Source organism: Lucilia cuprina, chromosome 4 (genome assembly GCF_022045245.1).
Source record: "Lucilia cuprina isolate Lc7/37 chromosome 4, ASM2204524v1, whole genome shotgun sequence".
NCBI lineage: Eukaryota > Metazoa > Arthropoda > Insecta > Diptera > Calliphoridae > Lucilia > Lucilia cuprina.
This window is the reverse complement of record NC_060952.1, coordinates 94446628-94460383: the sequence shown is the minus strand read 5'-3', so window position 1 is coordinate 94460383 and position 13756 is coordinate 94446628. Positions and strand designations below refer to the sequence as shown.

General features: G+C 29.5%; 1 protein-coding gene across 1 annotated transcript in view; it reads left to right on the top strand.

The window, feature by feature from the left end:
* The window catches only part of LOC111687906 (protein roadkill), a 141611-nt gene that overhangs the window by 9599 nt on the left and 118256 nt on the right, over window positions 1-13756 (top strand). The window contains exon 2 of the mRNA XM_046950119.1: window positions 9060-9138. The gene's annotated coding sequence lies outside the window, so the exon portion shown is untranslated. The remainder of the gene's footprint in view (window positions 1-9059; window positions 9139-13756) is intronic.

The following is a 13756-nucleotide window of genomic DNA, read 5'->3' as shown; positions in this document are numbered from 1 at the left end:
TGTCATTCATTGACAATGATCAATCAGTGCTCAAATGCAATCATTTTAATAGAGTAAGTTGGTGTTAACTTTATTGATCGATAGAGAGCACTGGTTAAAGAAACGAAGATCAATTCATTGGACGATTTCCGACAAAAATTTCATATTACTTATTGTTTGCCTACTTTATTTTCCGAAACTCACTAGCAGTAAAATTAGAAAGGAAAGATCATGGATTTAAAGGTGATCGAGGACAATACGTCTCTATCTGCTCATATAAATCTTAAGTTATAAATTTGCTATAAATACTTCATCTACTTAATAGTCACGATTAATGACAAGAATAATAGAATGATGTCAGCTTGCGGTGAATAACAATTGCAAATGGAGGATATTTTTAACTTGTTCAGGAATTTGAGAAACAAAGTCCATTCTTAATGCATGAAGGTAACACTGTTTAACTGTTTAACATTTAAATTACCGAATGAGCGGTTTCATACTCCAATAATAAGATCAAGAAAATCTCAATATAGATTGGCAAATCTATTCCCAATTTTACATCTTCACTTAAGTTGGTAACTCTACCAGATAAACTGATTATGGTTGTTGTAGCAATTGTTTGCTTTTATTGTAAAGAGACATTCATCCATTGTGTCGTCCGCTGTTATTCCTGAGGTTTATTTTATTTTTGTTGTTTTATTTTTATTATATTTATATAAATGTAAAAACAAAAGCATTTTATATAAAAATAAAACAACAACAGCAGCAAAACCATATAAATTGTTTACATTTGATGTTGTTGTTGCTTTTGTTTTAATTTTGGAGAAGGCAATTGATCGCAAAATGTAACCAGCAGCTACATACATACAAACAAACCATAACAATGAGAGCACAATTGATACAAAATGAAAACATTGGCTTTTTTTTCGAAAGTTAAACAACCTTTAGGACTCGGTAGATTGGCAAACCGACAACGAGTGTAAACGACTAAGTTGTATGAGTAAGTTAGTTAACTATATGGTTGACTGTTTGGTTGGTTAACTAACTGTCGGGTTACTTATTTTAGTGTAAGAAAATTGTATTTATTTATTATTTTTTTTTTGGATTAACTTAAATTGGCTTGGAAACTACAATGTTTACAAGGGAGAGAATAAATTAATAAAAATAAAATACATATAGGAAGCAGTGAGTTTAATGGACGAATGTAAACAGTACTGAAAAAAGTACTTAATTTAGTACATAAATAAGTACATTTACTTAATATGAATGTAATGTTTAAATGATGGTGAATGTACTTTAAGTTTATGTGATTTTAAACAATTTACTTCGGGTGGAATTAGAAAACTGTTTGTTGGTTATTGGAATACTTTATGTTAGTGAAGCATTTCAACAGACCAAGGGAAAAGGTTTTTGTAACTTAATCATACTAGTACAAATCATTGGAAATAGAAAATCTAGAAATCGTTTAAAATAATCTTGAGTAAATCATAGACTTAAAGTTTTTATTTTAAAGTTTTTATATTATGACTAGCATACCCTGGGTGCTTCGCTACCCTAACTTAAATAAAATACATACAAAATTTTTTTTACTTTTATAGAAAATTAAAATTCATTAATTTTTTTAATGTTTTAGTTTTATACTAAGTCCCTACATTTTAAATTTTATTTTCAATATCTCTGTTTAATATCGTAAAAATATTAAAAAGAACCATCAGAAAAACGAAAAAGTACAAAAATCTCTCTCAATAAATTCTCATTTAATAACTGTGCGTGTTCAGGTTAACCTTTATAAAAACGTACCATTTGAAGAATAGAAAAGTACCAAATAGTCCCCACTTACAGAATATTATTTAGTCAAGACCATGTATGTTCCTAGGTTGAATATTTTAGAAATTAAAAAAGTACAATTTATGAGATTCAATGAGGACTATGTATGTTTAATAAAGATGTGTTTTGAGTTCATATTAAAGAACATACATGGAGTATCATTTGAAGGAAGAAAAAGTACCAAGAATAAAAAGTGTACAATTTTACTCCATTTTGCTTAGAAATAAATTTTTTTAAAAAGTATCGATTTTGGTTTCATATAGGCCTTAGTACTCGAATTCCAAAATAATATACGAACAGCTTATTTTGTGTGAGTAAATAAACTACTTTTTGAAATTTTATAAAAATCGGCTCAATGACTTTGAATAAAATTAAATATCCCGTTTTACCCTTTTTTGTACTTTTTCCCAGTGATATAGGAAAAAATTTATTACAATAAATATTACAGAGTTAGTCCGTAATTAATTATGAATAATTCAATACACCGAAAAAGTTTTCTTAAAAAGTACCATAAATACAGTTTTCTCCCTTTTACACCCAAAAAGGACTGAATTTTAAAAAAGTACGAAACAGGAAAAATTTTATTATGTTAATTAGTTCAAAAGTTATAAAGGGCCAAAAAAGGTACCAAAATCACCTTTGTTACACATTTTTACCCTTTAAAAGTACGAATTTAAAAAAAGCGCCAGACGCCCATCTGCTCATTTTAAGAGTAGATACAGGTGTATTTAAAAATTTTCTTGTATCACTAATATTGTGTAAGATAATTAAGAAAACATGTTTTACCCGTTTTTTCCCCTTTTTACCCGTAAATGTGGAAATTTCCAAAAATCCCTCCTTAGTGGATCTACATAACCAACCAAAACCACATCTACTGTCAAAATTTCCTGATTCTAGGTTCAGCCGTTTGGGCTGTGCGATGATGAATCAGTCAGATTTCAATGGATATGAAATATGGATTTGAAAAGGATGTGATTGCATTGAATGGTGTCTTCGCACTGTTATAACGTCTCAAATATTGTCATAAAAGAGACTTTTCAACACCTTGACATGATATCTGGAATATTTTAATTTTCAGGTGAATTTCCTGAATTTCGCGTTCTTAAGAAAAGTATACTTTGGTCTCAAAGTTTTGTCCTTTTTCAAGGACCTTAACGATTGTGTTCAACTCTTGTTTATCTGTTGCTGTGTTCTTTAACTAGTTCTGCGACTTATTGGCCTAAAAGGGAGGATTTTCAATTTTAATGACACGATCTCTCTATATCTCTATGGAGAAATTAAAGATTCTGAATTTTGTCTTTATGTTTGCATTTCACTCTCTTGCTTTGTTCTTTAAAGGCCAAAATGGGGGATTTTTCAACCTTTATTACACAATATCTGGAAATCATTATGTGATTTAGAAATTACAGATTCAGATTCCAAGTCCTTTAGAAATGTATGCTTTGGTCTCTATGTTTCGTCTTTTTCAAAAGCTGTCTGTTGCTGAGTTCTTTAACTAGTTCTACAATATGTTGGCCGAGGGTTTTTCAAACTTAATGATACGATACGATTACGTTCCACTCTCGTTTATCTATTGCTGGGTTCTTTAATTCATACCACGACTTATTGACTTTTGTTAGTTATAAGTTCAGATTAGGGTTCTATAAATCGAATTTCGAATAAACGAACAATAGACTTTTTGTCGAAAAAATTCGAAGTCGACTACTTTGTTCCAAAAAAGTCGATAACTTGACTATCGTTTGTCAAAAAGTCGACTTTGGAAATAAAAGCCCAAAAAAATCGAAAAAGGCTGAAAAGTCGTAAAATGTATAAAAGTCAAAAAAAGTCAAAAACTCGAAAATTGTAGAAAAAAGTCCAAAATTAATTAATAAGTGGAAAAAAGTCGCCGCCGTCGTTATTTCTATAAGACGCCGCCCCCGACCGAAAATAGTTGTTACGCCGCCGCTGATCATTTTGCATCGGCTTGTATCTCTGGTCGCCATGTGTGACATAGTTCTCCTTTTCTACGGCTACTTCAGTCTATTTCATAACTGGTGAAATCGGATTGTGTTCTTTGCAGAGCATCCAATCCAATCCATTTTCCCCTTTAAATTCATTTTAAACTTGTGTCTGTAAAATCCAAAATTGCTCGTTGCTAATAGTGTTTGTCGTGAAAATTTTTAGAATTCGTCATAGGCAGCGGTTAATGAAGACTTCGAGCTGAATTCCATGATTCACATTTGTACAAGAGAACTTATTTCAGACAACTGTTGCCTCCGTCCATAGTTAAGTAACAAAACGACTAGACGTTTTCGATATGCAACGTAAAATCCGTCATATTTGACGTATTGATCCCCACAACTTTGCTTTTAGGAATGTTGAACTATAGTGCTGACTCGCTTTCCTTCAATTGCATCAGTTACTCTTCAATTATTAACTATTGAATAGTAACTAATATTTGTAAACATTAGGTTGCAATAATCAATTTAATTATAGCCGTTTTATCAATAAAACAAAAACAACTTGACATCATCAATTACAAAATATATAGAGACAATTGTATATATAAATACGATATATTTTGTACTCTTTACGATCGGTTAAAGTTTACTGATTATTTTTGGAATTTGTTAAAAAAAAGTCCCCTCGAAGAATTAAAATAAATATATAACAAACGATGCGTGTGAGTTTACTTAGGAATTATTTCAGAAGACCATTGTACTTTTAATACTTACGTACGCTAAATTAACAACAACAATAGCAATACAGCTTAACAATCGTGATTATAACAAGATCGTGAGGTTTTAAGTTTTTACACCAAACGGGACAAGTAGTAGAGAAGAAAGGGTGATAAAGCATTGACTCTCTTTTACAGCAGCTTTATCTTTAGAACCACTAACCACTTCCATCTATATTTTTAACTCTTTGTTATTGCTAAATGTTTCTTGTAGACACGTTACAATGTTGTATTGTAATTGATTTAAAGTTGATTCTTTTCTCTTTTGTAGAAAAAAGCAATGCATTTTTATTTTCAATAAAATTATATTTAAAATTTAAAGCAGAGAAACAAAAAATGGAGCTGTTAATATGGAGTATTGCAGAGAGATTATATGGTTTCATAAGTGGGGACATGTTGTAAAATTGTTGTGTGAATTTACAAAAAAAAATATTTTAGCAGAAAAAGACACTGGATATGCAAAGTTGATAAGTGGCATAAGAAACATGTATTGAAAGTATGTTTATTAAGAGTTTATGAAATTTAAAAATTACTTTTTAACTAAAGAAAAAATACAATTTCCTGTAAATCAATTAAAGAAACAAATTTAGTCAAAGTGGTGGGAGACAATTTGTGATGTTCTTGAAATGTGATAGTCTTGATATGCGTAGCGTTGACTATGATCATTACTATAAACGCCAACGACATTTTTTCCAACTTTGATGATCTCTATGAAACGAAATACCTTCTAAAGACCATATTTTCCTAGTATGCTACGTAATATTATACTGGTATCGGGAACGAGTTTCCTATTTTCAGATGAACACATTCCATTATAAGGAGTGAGATCGAAAAATTCTAAACATACATATATGTTTATAAAAAAGAAACCACTAAACTTACAACTTTATTTTTTTTTATTTGATTCAAATTATTATTACAATTTACAAAAAAAAATATTTTTATAGTTTTAATCACTAGTGATGAAATTTTGAACCCTTTTCGGAAACCCTTCCATTAACGTTTTTATAGTGCTTTCTGTCACTTTGCTCGAACATGTAGTCCATCTCCATTTAAAATCTACCACACTTTTGGACACCTTTTTTGTACTCTTCAATTCTCTTTTAACAAGAGCCCAATATCTCTCCACTGGCCTTAGCTCCGGGCAGTTTGGAGGATTTGCCTCTCTTGGTACAAATACCACATTATTGTTCTTGTACCACTTAAGGGCTTGTTTACCATAGTGACAGGATGCCAAGTCAGGCCAAAAATAAGTGGACACATTATGAAGTCTTATGAATGGAAGCAGCCTTTTTTGTAAACATTCCTTGATGTAAATTTCGGTATTTATAGAGCCCGTTGTAACAAATGATTGGCTTATTTGCCGCAACTGCATATTGCTTGCCATACCAAGAACTTTCTGGGAAATTTTGTCTGCTTTTGGGTCCTAAACTTTTCTTCAACATTCCCTCGAGCATCAGCAACATAAAACTTTTGACCTGGAAGTTGCGAAAAATTTGCCAGAACATACGTTTCGTCATCCATTATGCAGCAAGAATATTTTTTTATAAAACTTGACTCCAATTTCCGTGCTCTGTTTTTGGCCTCTAAATTTTTAGAAGCGTTCCTGTCAGGAACTTTTTGAGCCTTGTATGTTTTTAAACCTGCATTAGCTTTAACTTTTGGTACCAAATAGTCCGAGCACTGAGCTAACCGAGCTGCTTTCCTACCGGATGTGTTGGGAGCTCTTTTGAAAATGCGTTCTATTTTTTTTGGCTTTAGAAACATTATGTGGACCATTCTTTCTACCTGAACCAGGTTTTCTATCAACTGACAAGTTCTCCCGGTACTGTTTAATAACATTGGAAACAGTTTGACGGCAGACCTTTGTATGCTTGGCCAACTTTTTGTAAGACCAAGTTGGGTTTAGTTGAAAATATTTAATAATTTCAGTATGCACTTTTTTCTGGTCACTCATTTTAATCAGATTAACAAAAAAATTAATATAATTGACATTACACATAATAACTGACATGTTTTTCAAAGGTAACTTGATAAAAAAAAAAAAAATCAAATAATACTTTGGTTGAAAAATGTAATGAAAAACGTGTGTTAAGAATTTTTCGATCTCACTCCTTAGTATCGATAGAAGAAGTGAAATACACCCCTCATTGCGAGGGTGCTCCAGTGAATCAGTAGATTTGGATACCCTCTTGTACGTGGTCGAGTAGCTCCAAAATAGACTTCGAAGCTCCGGCTCATACATGGGAGTTGTATTCCATTTTGGTCGGATATAAGTGGTGTAAATAGTGAGAAGATTAGATGGAGTGAAGTATGTCTTACACCGTTTCAAAAAAAAAAAACCGAGACACTTGAATGCTTCTCTTAACAGTTGGAAAATGTGCTTAGTCCATCGGACATCGCACTGTATTTTCAACTTTTTCGCGTCTAAGTACTCTGGCACACGAAGACCTCGTCTTTTTGCGCTGCGTGTCAGTTTGAGCGTTTTTATTATTGCGCCAAATTCCGAAAGCTTCCTCTCTGGATCTGATTGCACTTTTGTACTTCTGATTAAACCAAGACTTTTGCCTAAGTCTATATTTTCAACCATTTTCGCCATAGCATTGACATTATCGTTTAGGAAACAAAGTTTCCAATTAAATTGACGAAATAATTCGTTAAGCTATTTCGTAGATAAAAATTTAACGTTTCGTAGCTGGTTGTGAGACGTTACGAAGTTCCGAGAGCGAAAAGGATGCAGAAATGTTTCAGTGATCCGAATTTCCGAGAGGTGTAAGAACGTCCACTTCATACTTGTGAGGCTGTGAAGTGAGGAAAAGATTGGTCCCCTCCATCACATAAGATATGCGTTGGTACATAGATCAGCATATGGGTCTTCAGGAGTTGTGTGGTTTGAATGGCGTTGTGAACATTAAAATCACCAGCAACTACAATTTCACTGTTCGGACAACTTTCAATAATCTTGAGTATGTAATCGGAAAGGGCATCGAAGCTTGGTATGGTAGTATTCCTTCCCATATTTGGACTTCTATAAAGAAACCCGAAGTGCAAATAGTGTGTCCTGACTTTGAACTTGACCCAGAGACAGCTAAATTCGGTGGTTGCTGCGTTTCCCTTCCAATGCTTGAAAACCCATTTGATCTTAGACATAATCCAATAGAAAATCTTAAAATATCTCAATATAAATAAATATTGTAAGTTGAATATTACCATGCCTCAAATATACTTAAATCATTTATTTTTGAATACAACTATGGACAATTAAGTCAAATTTTGATAGGGACTAGGGCTAAATGAGTCCTTATAATTATAGAGTTCATGAGGGTCATCACGGCTAGTATAGAACTTCATTTTGCAGGTTTTTGTCGACGTACGTTTATATTAAACATAATTACGAACTTATGTTTAATTGGCGGGTTCAGTTGTATGGGGGCTAGGTGAAATAAGGGATCGATGTTAACCATTTTAAATAGGCTTTGTCTACGGTACCATAGAATATCATGTGCAAAATTTCATTGAATTATCTTCAAAATTGCGGCCTGTATTTTGATCACAAGGTTTACAAGTCCTTTTCGGGGGTTCAGTTGTATTGGGGCTAGGTGAAATAAAGGACCGATCTTATCCATTTTCAATAGGCTTCGTCTACGGTACCATAGAAGAACAGGTACCAAATTTTATTGAATTATCTCTAAAATTTCGACCTTTAGTTTGATTACAAGTTTTAAAAGTCTAGGTGAAATAATGGACCAATGTTAACTATTTTCAATAGGCTTCATCTACGGTACCATAGAAAATCATGTGTCAAATTTCATTGAATTATCTCCAAAATTGCGACCTGTAGTTTGTTTATTGGGTTTACAAGCCCTATTGGGGATTTCAGTTCTATGGGGGCTAGGTGAAATAATGGATCGATGTTAACCATTTGTAATAGGCTTCTTCTCTGGGATAATAGAAGATCATGTACCAAATTTTATTGTATTATCTTCAAAATTTCAACCTGTATTTAGTTTACAGGCCCTATTCGGGGGTTCAGTTGTATGGGGGCTATGTGAAATAATGGATCGATGTTAACCATTTTCAATTGGCTTCTTACCTGTGACACTAGAAGATCATGTACCAAATTTTGTATTATCTTAAAAATTGCGCCCTATAGTTTGATTGCAAGGTTTACATGGACGGACGGGCATAGCTAAAGCGACTCAGAAAATGGTTCTGGGCAGATTAGTATACCTTACGGTAGGTGTAGGTGTAGCCTCACAACTAAAGTGGTGGGTATAAAAATTTGGCAATCTGGTACCTTGTTTACCGTATACCGCGATCGATACAAAGTTTTGAAACAGAATATATAGAAATCTGCATCTCTATTAATGTTGACACGCTAAAATTTACATGAGAGATGACAAATATTTTCTCTAATGGCACAGAAATGTTTTATCACTTTTACAGAAAAATATAGGAATTTAACAGCTATTTTTCTGCTCATCTGTGTATATCTTGTAATATTAACTTATTTTCATTCTTGTATATCTATTTGCAGATATTTATCTACTTTCCCCCTTATTGCATCCACCAGAAACCCAAAAAAAAGGATACTAAACAAATTTCGGTAAAATAAGGTAAGTTTCTCTTTAAATATTTTATATTATACCCAAGTTGGCAATACCTAAATAAGTAATGTCAACAAACAACTCTTAAAATCAACAAATAATTGACAACAATTACAGTATTTTGTTTAAAACTTAAGAGCAAGAAATGAATATATATAAATATATTATTTACAGCTGGCAATACCTAAATAAATTTATAACAAAACAATAACAACAAGAAAAGCTATAGCTCTCTTTTAGCTGACTCTATTAGTTATTGCTCTCCTAAAAACACCAAAAAAAAACAACCCAACTAACATGTTCTGTTTAGTTGTTGTCGAAAAGAAGGGGGGTTTTTTTCTATTTCTGTTTTCTTTGTTGTTTTTTTCTGTCTTTTTTTGTTGAGTTGTTGTTATTGCTTTAACTACAAATATTAAGTACAAAGTAAATGTAAGAAAAAAGCTCTTCAGTCGTCAGCTGCTGCGCGTAGAGAGAACAACAGATTTCGTGTATACAATTTATATATGTATTTATGAAAGTGTATGTGTGTGTGTTTGTTAGGATGTATCTCTGTGTGTAATGAAAATATAGTAGAAAAATAGCAGCAACAACAATACAGTAAACGTAATAATACGCGAATTGTACAATTGAGTGCATAAAATAGAAAGAAAAAACATTTTTTTGACAACTAACTTAGTTGTCATTATATTTTATTATTATTATTGTTTGAAAGAAAAAAAAAACAAAGAAAAATATCTATAATAAATTTAAACAGCAATTTTTTATTAAAAATTAAACAAATTTAAAAGAAAATAATTATTTTTTAAAGAAAAAGTGTCTGTCTGTCACATTCTATGGCAGCAGTTAAAGTTTTTTTTTTTAAGTGTAACGTGACCTTAATTGTTAAAATGTTGCAAAACGTGCTTTTTGTTGTAATAAAGATTTAAAATAATATACTTAAAGAAAAATATAATTTTTTTCCTATATTTAACAAAAAATTAATAAAGAAATTTTAAAATAAATCTTTAAACCTGATTAAAGAAGTTCTTAATAAAAGTATAAACAAATTACATATTTTAAATGTTATTTATATAAATAAAACAATTTTCTATCTGAGTGTGTGTGTGTGCCCCTGAGTAGGTGTAATTGTTTAAAGTTTTCTTTATATGGTTTTATTTTAGTTTTTTTTTTAACTTTTTTATATAGGTATATTTTTTTAATTTTTCTTCATATTTTAACTTTCTTTTACAAATGAGATTTTTTTCATTTTGGGGAAAAAAAATTTCTTCAGTTTAAAGATTTTTTTTGGGGGGTTTGAGGTCATAAACCATGAATTTCAAGTACATACTATAGAAAGACTAAAAGAAAAAAATCAACAATAATAATAACGAAAAAAGCGTTTATATTCGGCAGTAACGAATTGTTACTGATTCAAACGATTAATGCAGAACTTTTGAAATGAACCAATCGATCTATAATTAAGGGCATCATGAGCAAAATTCCCTATCGATCCATTATCAAAATTACTTTTTGCCACATATATCTCATCAAATGAGAATGTTTCTAAATGTTTCTCTTAAGATATTTTTCTTTATAACCGTTTTTCTAAAGAAGCTTTTCTGTATAACAGTTTTTTTCAAAGATTTTTTTTGGTATAACAGTTTTTTCTTATTAAAATTTAAAAAAAAATTCTATATAACAGTTTATGTTAGGAAAACTGTATAACAATTTTTTTCTAGAAAACAATTTTGATATAACAGTTATTTCTGAAAGAAATTTTCTGTATAACTGTTATTTCTGAAAGAAATTTTCTGTATAACAGTCTTTTTTAACGAAAATTATCTGTATAACAGTTTTCTAATAGTTCTGGTCTATAGAAAATGTTTGTATAACAGTTTTTGTAAAAGAAATATTCTGTATAACAGGTTTTTTTCTAGAAAAAAACATTTATATAACAGTTTTTTCTATAGAAAAGTTTTTGCATAACAATTTTTTATAAATATCTCTCTTTATAACAGTTATTTCTAAGGAAAATTTTCTTTAGAATTTTTCTATATAATAGTTATTTCTAAAGAATTTTTTCTGTATAACAGTTGTTTCTAATAAAAGTTATCTGTATAAGAGTTTTTTTAATCAAAATGTCTAAATAACCGTAATTTCTATAGAAAACTTTCTGTATAAAAGGTTTTGTAAAAGAAATACTTTGTATAACAGTTTTTTTTTCGTATAACAATTTTTTTGTATAACAATTTTTTAAAAATATTTCTCTTTATAAAAGTTTTTTTCTAATGAAAATTATCTGTATAAGAGTTTTTTCTATCAAAATGTAAAAACGACAGTATTTTCTATAGAAAACTTTCTGTGTAACAGTTTTTGTAAAAGAAATATTCCGTATAACAGTTTTTATTTTCTAGAATAAAAGTCTGTATAAAAGTTTTCTTCTATAGAAAATGTTCTATAGAAAATGTGTTATCTGTATAAGAGTTTTTTTAAATCAAAATGTCTAAATAACTGTATTTTCTATAGAAAGTTTTCTGTATAATAGTTTTTGTAAAAGAAATATTCTGTATAACAGTTTTTTCTAGAACAAGTTTATATAACAGTTTCATTTTATGTATATCAGTTTTATTTTTAATCAAACTATTTAACTACTGTATAACAGTTTTTTAACGAAAATATTCTGTATAAGAGTCGTCTATGGAAAAAAATTTCTAAAACCATTTTTATAAAGAAAATATTACGTATAACAGTTTTTTCAAGAGAAAAAAGTTTATATAACAATTTGTTCTATAGAACAGTTTTCGTATAACAGTATTTTCTATAGAAAATTTTCTTTATAACAGTTTTCTAGAGAAAAAATGTTTATAAAACCGTTTTTGTAAATAAAAGTTTTTGTATAACAGATTTTTCTACAGAAAAGTTTTTGTCTATAGAAAGTTTTCTGTATAACAGATTATCTCTAACAGAATTGTTAATATAATATATTTTTCTCGAGAAAATAGTTTTTTTTATAGAAAATTTTTGTATAACATTTTTTATAGAAACTTTTCTGTATAACAGTTTTTTAAATGAAATTATTCTGTATAACAGTTTTACAGGGAAAATTTTTTATAAAACCGTTTTGTAAAGAAAATATTATGTATAATTGTTTCTTCAAGAGAAAAAAGTCTGTATAAGAATTTTTTCAAAGAAAAGTTTTTGTAAAACCAGTTTTTTCTTAAGAAAATATTTCTTATAACATAATTTTCTATAACATCTTTTTCTTAAGAAAATATTTCGTATAACAGTTTTTAAAGAAAAATATTCTATACAACAGTTTTTTCTTACAAAATAATCCTTTATTATAACAGTTTTTGCAAAGATAATCACCCTATCGCCAATAGAAGTGAAAATTTTGTTCCCTGAGATGATTTTGTATGGAACAGCTGTGTAATGTTTACAAAATTACATTAAAATACTTTGACAACAGGGGAATTTTTTCACGACAAAAAAGTTAGTAAACGAAAAAGGTGAAACAGAAACATATTTGGAGTGAACTGATTGGCGATAGTTATGAATTATATATATTTATATGTATAACAGGATCATGAAATGTAGTTCTATGATCAATAATTCATTGTGTTACAAACGTAGTGACAAAATCAATAGACGTCCCCCCAGCCATCTTCAAGATGAGAAAATGAACGTGTGGCTAATGATGAGAAGACTGACTAGTTAATATGTACTAATAGTAGCAGCACCAGGGTTGTCAGATTTTTTTTACCTCCATCGCCAAAAGCTAAACGCAAAATCGCCAAAAATCGCCAAAATAAAATATTATTTATTTATTTATTCCAAAATAAAAATCGTTTAAAAAATCATTTATATTTATTTATTTCATGTATTATAAAGTCAATATAAATCTAATAAAAGTCTATAATAAAATATTATATTTTTTTTTTTTTTTTTTAATTGATTTCGGGATTTTTATTATTTTTTCAAATAAGTTAAAGAGTTTCTTATCGTGCTTTCAACCCCAATTTTTAAATAAATTCACTGTAATGTATTGATTTTTTTTTACTTTACATTTGTACTTTTAGTGCATTAGTTATTTATATTAAATTTATATCGAAATATTTTTTACAAAAATTAATTGCATAAATCTATAATATCATATACCTCATTCTCTGCAGATTCATTTTCACTGCTTGGTGTATCATACATTGTATTAGAATTAAACTTTTTTAACATTTTATCTGTAGGCTGAAATGAATTGCAACAATATTTATTAACATTCATATAACTTATTATTCTTATCAATGAATCTAAAAGTTCATATTGAATTTTATTACGTAAGCGAGTTTTAGTGTAATTCATAATAGAAAATACCCTTTCTACGCAAGCGTTGCTGGTTGGTAAAATTAACATGTTTAGAACGGCCAATGCTAAATCTTTAAAGTGAAATGTTCCAGCCGCATCGCAATAATTGTAAACTTGTGGCCAAAAGTCTAATAAATTTTTTGGGATTTCACCTTTAAAGACCTCAGTCCAATTGATATATGCTAATTTTGACCATTGCAATTCATATTCCCCTGCAGATATTTTTGGATTTAAAAATAAAGTTAACGAATTTTGAACTTCCGAAAATTTTACTTGTGTTAAAGGGTTT